General features: G+C 37.7%; 1 long non-coding RNA gene across 1 annotated transcript; it reads left to right on the forward strand.

Moving 5' to 3' along the window:
• Nucleotides 1-6,060: 6,060 nt before the first annotated feature.
• LOC111948038 lies at nt 6,061-8,664 on the forward strand. Its single transcript, XR_002874024.1, has 4 exons — nt 6,061-6,368; nt 7,471-7,545; nt 7,860-7,913; nt 7,991-8,664. It is a non-coding gene; the product is annotated as an uncharacterized LOC111948038 (long non-coding RNA).
• The last annotated feature ends 1,793 nt before the right edge of the window (nt 8,665-10,457 follow it).

Genomic DNA, 10,457 nt, shown 5'->3' on the forward strand with positions numbered 1-10,457 from the left:
CCTTGCATCAACACAGACTTTTTTATGATATATTTTTTATGTGTATGCGAGTGAATCTGTATATATATATATATATATATATATATATGAGTGTGCGTGGGTCTGTATAGTCATTTGTTTTGTGCAGTAAAACGTGTGTGTGGTGATCTATGTTTATATGGATGTTGATGTGTTTTTTTGTACACAAAAAACAGTCCTTTGGTAAATACAACTTTTGTTGCATATCATGTTTTTATCATCTATTTCAAATCTGCTTTATCTTTTTGAGTCTTTTATGAAGTCCCTTCCCCAAGATCCTTTCCATGGTGGCCTTTTTGGTTAAAATCCTAAAGGGAGTAGATAATATATTAAATTTATATATATATTAAAATAAAATGTAAAAATACAAAAGGAGTTTAGACAAATATACATATTTTGTGACAAAAAAACAAAACTATACAACCCTGGTAGTAACAATAAAACCTGTTCAACACTAAAGGCTGTCGGTTCATCTCCATTTGTTCAACTGATGAAAGGGATGTCAGGGGAGAAAAGATGGACATTTTGAGGGGTAGGAATTCTTTACCAAAGGGTGAAAGTGGCTTTTATCTTAAAGTTCACACCTAACTCATTATAGCCTTCCTGCTTGACATTCAGCATTGACTGTTGGGTTGGATAGTTAAATCTTTAGATGGGGACACTTTCTGAGAAAAAAATTAATTTAAGACCAATGCAAAATAATTTGACTTTAAGCCCTTAATGCCTGACTTTATTTCCAATCATATTAAAATATTCTTCAATAAAATAGCTATTGAGCCTTGGTGCAGCGACAGGTGTGATTCTCGCTTTGCCCGCCCATGTGTCGAAACATCCTTGGGCAAGACCCTGAACCCCACATTGCCGCTGGTGGTTTTAGGTTGGCGGCAGTGGAGCCGCCATCAGTGTGTGAATAGGACTGTGACTATAAAACGCTTTGGGCCTTCATGGAAGATTGTAAAGTGCTATACAAGTAAATGTCATTTACCATTTTACCATTTCAATGGGTTTTCCATTCCATTCAAACTGATCCCAAATTAAGTGAAGTCCTGGATTCAATGGTATGATGCATATAAGTGATATTCCGAATGAATGGGTTAAATGGATTCTGGTGTTCTGGCTCTTAAAGGTTTTCTGCTGCTTTGACTGCAAATTTTCTAACAGTTTCTCTGTAATATATATATATATATAAATATATATATATACTGAACAGGCCATAACATCCTTCCTACAACACACACATAAATGTAAAAAGAAAATCTATTTCAAAAAAATAATTTGAGTTTAAATGTTGAAGGCTGAATCTTAGTGAAGAGACTTGCTACATAATATTTTGGGGTTCATAGTTGACTTGTTTTTTGCAGGGTCTCATTCTCATGTCAAAAAATTACAAATTACAAAAATTTACAAAATTACAAATACAGCTGATACAAATTTTGCTTTTTCTTTAAAAATTGTTACTTTAGAGGTCCTGACGGCATCTCATACAGTTTTTGGTTTAGCTTTCATCGGTCAATGTAGTTTGTTTAAAGTCGCACACTAATAATCTTTTGATCTATTGTAAAAGTGATCCTTTAGTGTGTGAATGGGTCTGTGACTGTAAAGCGCTTTGGGCCTTCAAAGAAGGTAGAAAAAAGCGCTATATAAGTATACGGCATTTTAATTATGATGATGCTGCTTTTTGCCAAAATCCAAAAATCTGTGTTGTTTTCTAGGACATAGTTTCTGCAGAGTGACAGGAGTTCACCAATGACAGAGCTATCTTTTTACCAGCGTTTCCTATTAGTCCACAGCCCTTCACACCTCCAACCTAAGAAAAGCGGTGCAACAAAATGGCGAGCAATATTGGAGCCATCATGCCGTATGGTTTTGATCCAGATCCCAGCTCAGACGAGGAAAGCAAAGTTGTACACGGACCTATTTTATAAGTGGATCAGAACAGACCGGAGCAGGAAGCTTGTAGCCCACCTGCTATATTTTCTACAAAGAGCAAATAAGCTCTTTTTTAAACCTTATTTTTTTTTCGTCTGCTCCCGATTCAGAACTCAAAAAAATGACATTTTAAGCTTAATTTCCTTAAAATTATTCCTCTATCATCAGAAAAACGCCACAAGAAAATAATAAAAACACTAAAAATATTAATTTTCATCTGAGTGGGTCTTTAATGCCTCAGTCATGCAACTACTGAGAACATAATCTTTATTTAATTTGAGTTAGCTTGCAAAGAAAACCACACCATTAAAATTAATGAAAAATCATACATGCAGTTTTCTGTCACTTAATAAAATACATAACAGAATATATTTAAATGATGCATGATCAAGCACTTTCTAGTTTTGACTGGAGAATCTTTAAGCATGGAAACATATCTTGAGGGAAATTTGATGGCTGCCCTGATTTTATCAAGTCAAAAGTTACTTTGAGGAATCATCAAACTGAAAAAAAAAACTAAGAAGTGAAATAATGACATTAAACCAGACAGGGGGTTTCTTTCACAGTCATTTCAGACTAGCCCAGGGGCGCAACGAAGGCCTCTGACAACTACTGAACAAACGTTGTAGCATGAGACGGTCATTTTCCCTGACAGTCTGTTTCCCTATAGACGCACGCACATGCACACATTCACTGAAGGATAATGACTTGGAAATTAACTCTGTAGTCAGGCCTCTGATTTCTTTTTACAGAGGCAGACAAATGATAATGACGGATAGTGTTGAAACAGGACATAAGAAGGAAAGGGAAACATGATTGATAGACGTGCAGCTTTCATTTACATCTTTCATATTTTATCAGTTTTGCCTTCTGGGGAGATTTTTCTCACTCTCGGTTAAAAACATCTTGAAATGCATCATGAAAATGCGCTTGCATGTGAAACATTTTGCAGTTATTAGATGTTGACTTCAGTAATGTTTCTTCATTAGTGGAGACACAACTTACCAGCAACTTGAAAACAAGAAAGTAGACAGAACTTAATGTTTTCTTCATGAAGACAAAATAAAACTTGTTACAAAAAGTAAAACTCAGGTTTACGATTTACAAATTATGACATTGCATGTTTATTATTGATGTGATTCATTTTTGTGTCATTCTACACAATCAGATGATTATTTACAAATGACAAACACCAAAAACTAAAGATAACTCTTCTTAAAAACATTATACATATTATGTTTACTTAAAAAGTGAAAGTAAGCAATGTTTAGAAACAATTCTCACAGTTAATAGGCCTAATGTGCAAAAAGAAGGCATTTAATAACGGAGATGCTGCCAGCAACACCATATTAACACAATTGTAACTCTTTGACGCGATAAACGGGAATCAGCTCATTTTTAACTGTTTATGAAATCAGCTGATTCCGATTTTTTCCCCCTGAAAATGGCACAAATCCATTTTTCTCTGTGTCAGAATCAGCAAACTTACGATCATTTCATAAAAGTTTGAAGAGTTCCGGTAGTCAAATAATGTTAAAACTGGACCTAAAGCCCCGGTGTTAAAGGGTTAAAGAAGAGGCTAAAAAGTTGCACTGTAAATTAAGCAAAAATAAGAAAGCAAAAGATTTTGATACAAGGTATTTGCCCACATACAATGCAAAAAACAATATGTAGCCTCATAGGAATGTTAAAGTCAGTCATCACTGATGGTCATTTGTTTAACTGAATCAAAGGAAAAGGACACACAATTTGTTTATTTATGTATGTATGTATATCGCACTTTAAACTGAAAAATAATAAAAACTCAAACATTAAAAAACAACACTAAGAAGTAAAAAAAAATAGGTTAAAAAGTTTAGTTGGGTGTCATAAAAGCATAATAACACAAAATATACATAACACTAAGCCAAGAAACAATATATGTACTGCTGTTAACTACCAAAGAAAGTACACATTTTCAGAAGAACAGATCTGACTCAACGTCTTTACACAAAAACACAAACATTGAAGAGGGATCTGCCTCATTTGTCTTAATGTGTCTTTTTGCTGAAAAGAAAATATCCTTTCCCTTTGAGATTTCAGATCCAAATGTTCAACAAAATTTAGGAATAATATGATTAATGATATTTGTTTTGAAATCTGAAAAACATATTTTAAAAGATGTTAGAGAGAAAAAAAAAATCAGAAGTCTCCTCATGGTAAAAAAGAGACTTGTTTTTCTCTCTGATCAGCTCTCTAGATAAAATGATTAAATGATTTTGTTGAAAAACAGACAAAGTCATTATTAGTATCAGCAAGTGTGGTTATGCAAGTTTAATTAAAACGTCCCATCAGTTAACTAATAAACAGATTGATTTTGATTGTTTCAACTTAGTTGTCATGTATTTTTTGCCCAAACTATGTCCTACGCTGCTTGACTTAGTAGTACATATAGAACACATTAAATTTCCGGTAGACTAATTTGACCTTGGAAGGTGATCAACTATACATATTGCTCCTATAATCTTATTTAAGACTGAGGACTTCTGCTTTATGCAAAACGAGTAATAAACGCTGAAGAGAAGAGCTGGCCTTTTTGCAGAAAGGAAGCTGACCACGGTGCTAGTCTGTGCAAATGCAGGAAACCACAGATGGATCACTGGGATTTGCGTTTTGTGTGAGATGAAACCGATAGCTTAACCACGTGTCTTTACTAAACGGATTAGTGGCAGATGGTGTGAACGATCCAAGATCAGCAGCTTACAGACACACAGATCTTCGTACTTAAGGATTCCCTCGCTTCATGAACAAGTCCACTGTGACCACACATTGTCAGAGTAGCAAAATGAAAACCATTAAAGTATTTTATCAAGTTAGGGGAAAAAACAGCCATTTCTACAAAATTGGTGTTGGTGCTTTGAGAGGTAAACCATTGCCATTTGTTTTATTTTGGGGAAAAAATGTTTAGCTTATTTATTTTTATTCCTTTTTTATATTCCTGTAAAACAACAAGTGACTACAGAGTAGAAAACCTTTTTCTGCCCCCTTTACATTGTTTAAAGAAAGCATAAAAAAAGAGTAAGAGTATATATATATAGAGAGAGAGAGTCTTGTTCCAGTAGCCCACACACATGGATCACTGAATGCTTGGAGCTGTACAACATCAACAGGACTCTAAGAGCCTTCATAGGAAACTCAATGAAGCTGTGGAAAACCACACTTGAAGCCAATGGGAAGCCACTTGCACAAGTGTCCATCAAATGTGGGATATACCAAGGTGATGCTCTGTCCCCACTGCTGTTCTGCATAGGTCTGAACCCCTTCAGCCAAATAATCAACAAGACTGGCTATGGATACCGACTCAGGAATGGGGCCAACATCAGTCACCTCCTCTACATGGATGACATCAAGCTATATGCTAAGAGCGAGCGTGACACTGACTCCCTGATCCACACCACCAGGATCTACAGTACTGACATTGGGATGTCATTCGGGCTCAAGAAATGCAGCCGGATGGTGACAAAGAGAGGCAAGGTAGTCCACACAGGAGGGGTCTCACTCCCAGAAGGAACAATAGCAGACATCGAGGACAGTTACAAGTACCTTGGAATTCCACAGGCAAATGGCAACCTGGAGCAGGCAACAAGGAACGCTGCAACAGCTAAATACCTCCAACGAGTAAGGCAAGTCCTGAGAAGCCAGTTCAATGGCAAAAATAAGACCCGGGCAATAAACAGCTACGCACTGCCAGTTATCAGATACCCTGCAGGAATAATGAGATGGCCAAAGGAAGAGATACAGACCATGGATGTTAAAACACGAAAGCTCCTCACCATGCATGGAGGGTTCCATCCCAAATCCAGCACCCTAAGACTGTATGCTAGCCGCAAGAAAGGAGGCCGAGGACTAGTGAGCGTAGAAGCCACTATCCAGGATGAAACATCCAAGATGCATGAATACATCAAGCTCAAGGCCCCAACTGACAGTGTGCTCAGTGAATGTCTCAGGCAATGGAGAGCAGAGGACACATTGCTGGAGGACAGATCTTCATGGGAGGACAAACCCCTGCATGGGATGTACCACCGGACCATAACTGAAGTGGCTGATATCAAGAAGTCCTGCCAATGGCTACACTGAAAAAACGGGAAAAGTGGGGTTGTTCAATTTACAAATAGTAAACATGTTTGTTTAATATGAACAAATTATGTTTACCTTCGAAACATAATATAATCTTGAAAATCACACATCATTTCTTGCTGTGTTACTTTTATATATTTAAATCATGTTGACAAAACATGAAATAGTTATGCTTGATCCTTTGCCCCTTAATTTTGGATAAGTAAACCCCATCGGTGAAGAAGAATTCCAGGAGGGGAAACTTTGCAGTCAGCCATTTTAGAGAAGCTACAAGCACCTGCTCTGGCTGGAGGAACTTAAAAAAGGTAAGTTAATTTACTCTAACAAATTAATTTAAGAAAGTGGAAGGCGTAAATGTATCATTAGTGTTATTTTTTTCCACGGGGAAGAGCTTTGTAATCCACTTTTGTCGTAGTTATCAAAGTTAAGGCTCTGCGCGCCACTTTTGTCCCTGCCGGCCGCAGCCCTCGGACGGCAGGTAGGGGGAGGTGAGCGCGGTAAATTGTACTTTCACGTCGCAGGCAGATTCAGCTGTAAACGCGGTGATTTCAAAAGATGTACGGGGAAGAGTGGTGAGTAGTTATGCCGTAGGAATTCGCTTTTGACAGAGGGCAGTGGGCGCTTGTGGGCACGGCTTTTTTTTTTCCACAGGCAGAAACTCTGCCAGGGGAATTTTCATCGTCACTAAGTGGATTTCTTTTTGCTAAATTCTGCGTTGTGGAGACCGAAATTGAAGGAAAATGTGAGAAGCTATCATTACTATTGTAATTAGTTAGTTTTTCCATACCGTTCCACCATGAGCTAGTTTAAGGACAGCATTATTTGACCAGCAAACAGCACCGCACTTCTGTCTCAGTCAGCTGTCAATCATTCTCCGTGCGCGTCTCGTGCACAGAATGCGTTTGGTGTGTCCAGTTTACATAAATCTTTGGTTTCAATCAGAGCTTTGTTTTCATTCTTTGATGCTGAACATATTTTTTATTTTAGCTTTGAGAGTTTAATTGAGTGAAAATATTCATGTCCTTTTGGAACAAGTGTATAATGTGTAGTAAAAAGTTTACTGCCTTATAATAATGTCTGTAATCCTACTTCACATATTCCTCCCATTTGTGATAAATTAATATGGGAATCCTTTATGGGTGGGGGGGATTATCCACTCCCGATCTGCTAGTTTAGTTTTGCAGTTTCCATTTCAAAATTCGCGGGTTCTCATAAGCCTGGTTTGAATCCTGTGGGGGGAGGAGGTGTCTAATGTTCTTTCTGGTCTAATTTCTTCAGAATATTTTTGCAGCTATTTATTTCAAACCAATGCATGTTTAGTTATTAAAATGATACAACAAAGCTGTGGAAGTCTCACTCTCTATATATATTTGAAATTTAACTAATAAACCTCCGTCCTGATTACAGAGCTCATCACACAACACTTCCAACTGCTCCTCCCTGATCATGCTGGGGTCCATGCTCCAGTCTTCACTGAGTCAGGTGGGTCACCATGCATTTACTATATATTATTGGAATTATTGTCTCCTGGATTGTCATCGAATCGGGAGGTAACCAAGATTGCCAGCCCTACTCTTTACATGCACCTTTTATGCAGAGAGATACATAATAAACCTAATAAATAATGAAATTGATGGTTGATCAGTTATCCCACTACCTCTGTTAACATGACACTAAGGATATAATGATTTTGTTAACACAGTAACTATAACATTTATTGATGAGCCAAGAGTAAGAATTGTATTTTTCCAAAGTTTTCATGTGAATTTAAAATTTTTTGACTCTTTGTATTTCAGACTGCTGAACTTCTCGCCAATATAAGCAAGTTCAGGGGTTTATTCAAAGTATAGGTGAGTTGTGTAATCTAGACGCTTTAACTAAACTTCAAATGTGAACTGTGCACACAAATATCTTCTGTGTTCTTCAGAATGAAGACCATGCAGCAATCCAGGAGGCAATCGAGGACACCACGGTGGGAATTTCCCTCCATATGGAAACTGGCAGTGGTGAGGAAGAGGACATTCTCGTGGTCCACATCTCCCAGGCTGTGGTGGTCGACCCACCAAGTGTCTGAGTGGCAGTTGCCAAGGCTTTTTTGGCCTTATTTACAGCACAAATCTGATTACCATCCTCATCTCAGAAACACCTTGTCATGGGGCCGTGACTTTGCTCCTGCTATGATCTCCTGGAGGCCCTTCCCTTCTTGAGCTCTCCCGCTGGTCACAGGTGTTCTGTATTATGTTGATTGGTTTGTCTATTTATGCAGTGTCTGATCTTGTTTCTGTGTCGGAGCGTCTTCGTTCTACGCTCTGGTGTTATGGTTCTCTGGCATTAAAGCCCCTTCGAGTGAACTATTGGATTTGGGTCGTTCTTCCTGCTCTTGGGTTCTCTCCCTTGGACATTCCGTCACACACCTTTGAGGTAATCCAAAAAAAAACTGTATTAGAGTTGTAAGGCAAAGTGGTGTCTAAGGTTTCAGGCTTAAAGATCCGACTCTTTGAATAAAATGACCTTTAAATAGTTTAACTTTTTCCTAAGAAGGGATTCCAGCTGTTTGCTTTGGCTCTGTTATCTTCTGTTTAATAAAAATGGCAAGCCCAATTTATTGTGATTTGTCATTTTATGCTACACTGTAAACATATTTTTCAAGTTTAGATAATAAAAAAGTTAAATCTGAAATTTGTGTTCAGTGTCATATGTTCATTGGATTTTCATAATGCACAAGAAAGTATTTGCTTTAAATAATAATCTGCAATTGCAATTTTATTTTTCAATTTAAATTTTATTAAAATAATTTATAAATTAAATGAACTATGTAGGTAATTTCAAACAAATAATAGTGTTTTAAATGTTTGAAAAAATTATGGTAAATGACAATAAAATCTTGTTTGTTTATGTAAAATTATTAGGTGCAGAAACAAAGAAGCATTCATTACAGTAGAACATGATTTTATTATGAGCAATAATTATATTGGTTCAACATGATTTTTTTGCGCGCAACCGCTGTCCATGATTTTTTTATGTCAATCCAACAGGTCTTTTTTTTCAGTGTAGAAAGGGCTGGCCTACAGGACAGTACTGAAGCGCTCATCCTGGCAGCTCAGGAACAAGCCCTGAGCACCAGAGCGATAGAGGCTCAGATCTACCACACCAGACAAGACCCAAGGTGTAGGCTGTGCAAAGAGGCGCCTGAAACAATCCAGCACATAACTGCAGGGTGTAAGATGCTGGCAGGTAAAGCAGACATGGAGCGCCACAATCAAGTGGCTGGAATAATATACAGGAACATGTGTGCAGAATATGAACTGGAAACCCCAAGGTCAAAATGGGAAACACCTCCGAAGGTGGTAGAGATTGAGAGGGGATAAATCCTGTGGGACTTCCAGATCCAGACTGATAGGATGGTAATGGCGAACCAACCAGACATTGTAGTGGTGGATAAAGAACAGAGGAAAGCCGTTGTGGTGGATGTGGGAGTGCCAAGCGATGGGAACATCAGGAAGAAGGAACATGAAAATCAGGAGCAATACCAGGGACTCAGAGAAGAACTGGAGAAAGCACGGAAAGTGAAGGTGACAGTGGTGCCTGTGGTAATTGGAGCACTCGGGGCAGTAACCCCCAAGCTGGAGTAGTGGCTACAACAGATGCCTGGAAAGACCTCAGACCTCTCAGTCCAGAAAAGCGCAGTGCTAGGAACAGCTAAGATACTGCGCAGGACCCTCAAGCTCCCAGGCCTCTGGTAGAGGACCCGAGCTTGGAGGACAAACCACCCACCCATGGATGGGTGAGAGGGGTGTTATATATATATATTTGTTTTTTTAAAGACCTGTATCTAAACATACAGTAGTATAGGCCTATCCATTTCTGCAATGTAGCATATAGGTATGCTTGTGGTTTACATCAAAACATTGTTTAAAACATCACAGACACTGACAAGCTGTTGTTGGGAACCTGGAATTAAGCAACAATTGTATTGATTGTATTTTTGTGGCATTTCTTTTCTAACTAGTTTTTAAGGTGGTTTGTGATTTGTTTTCTTTGATTGATTGATTTGGATTGGTCCATATGTTGGTGACTTGAATTGAAACACATCTTTCCTGTTTTTGTTCTGAATTGTGTGTGGCTGACAACTCTGATGTGATTTGTGAATTAATTTTAACTATGAAAATGTTAAAATACTTGGATCACCGAAATCTTAACAATAAATATTAAAAATAAATACATTTAAAATTAAACTCCTTTGCAGCTGTTTTACTTAATATCTTTCTTAATGATTTTTGGAGAGCTTAAACCAAAATATTAAATACATAGATCAAAATAGGCTTTTTATAACACCATTCTGAACTTAACAACTCAAACTGAGCTAATCAAAGGCACCGATGTTGAGTAGTTAA

This window comes from Oryzias latipes, chromosome 10, assembly GCF_002234675.1.
Source record: "Oryzias latipes chromosome 10, ASM223467v1".
In the NCBI taxonomy this organism is placed as follows: domain Eukaryota; kingdom Metazoa; phylum Chordata; class Actinopteri; order Beloniformes; family Adrianichthyidae; genus Oryzias; species Oryzias latipes.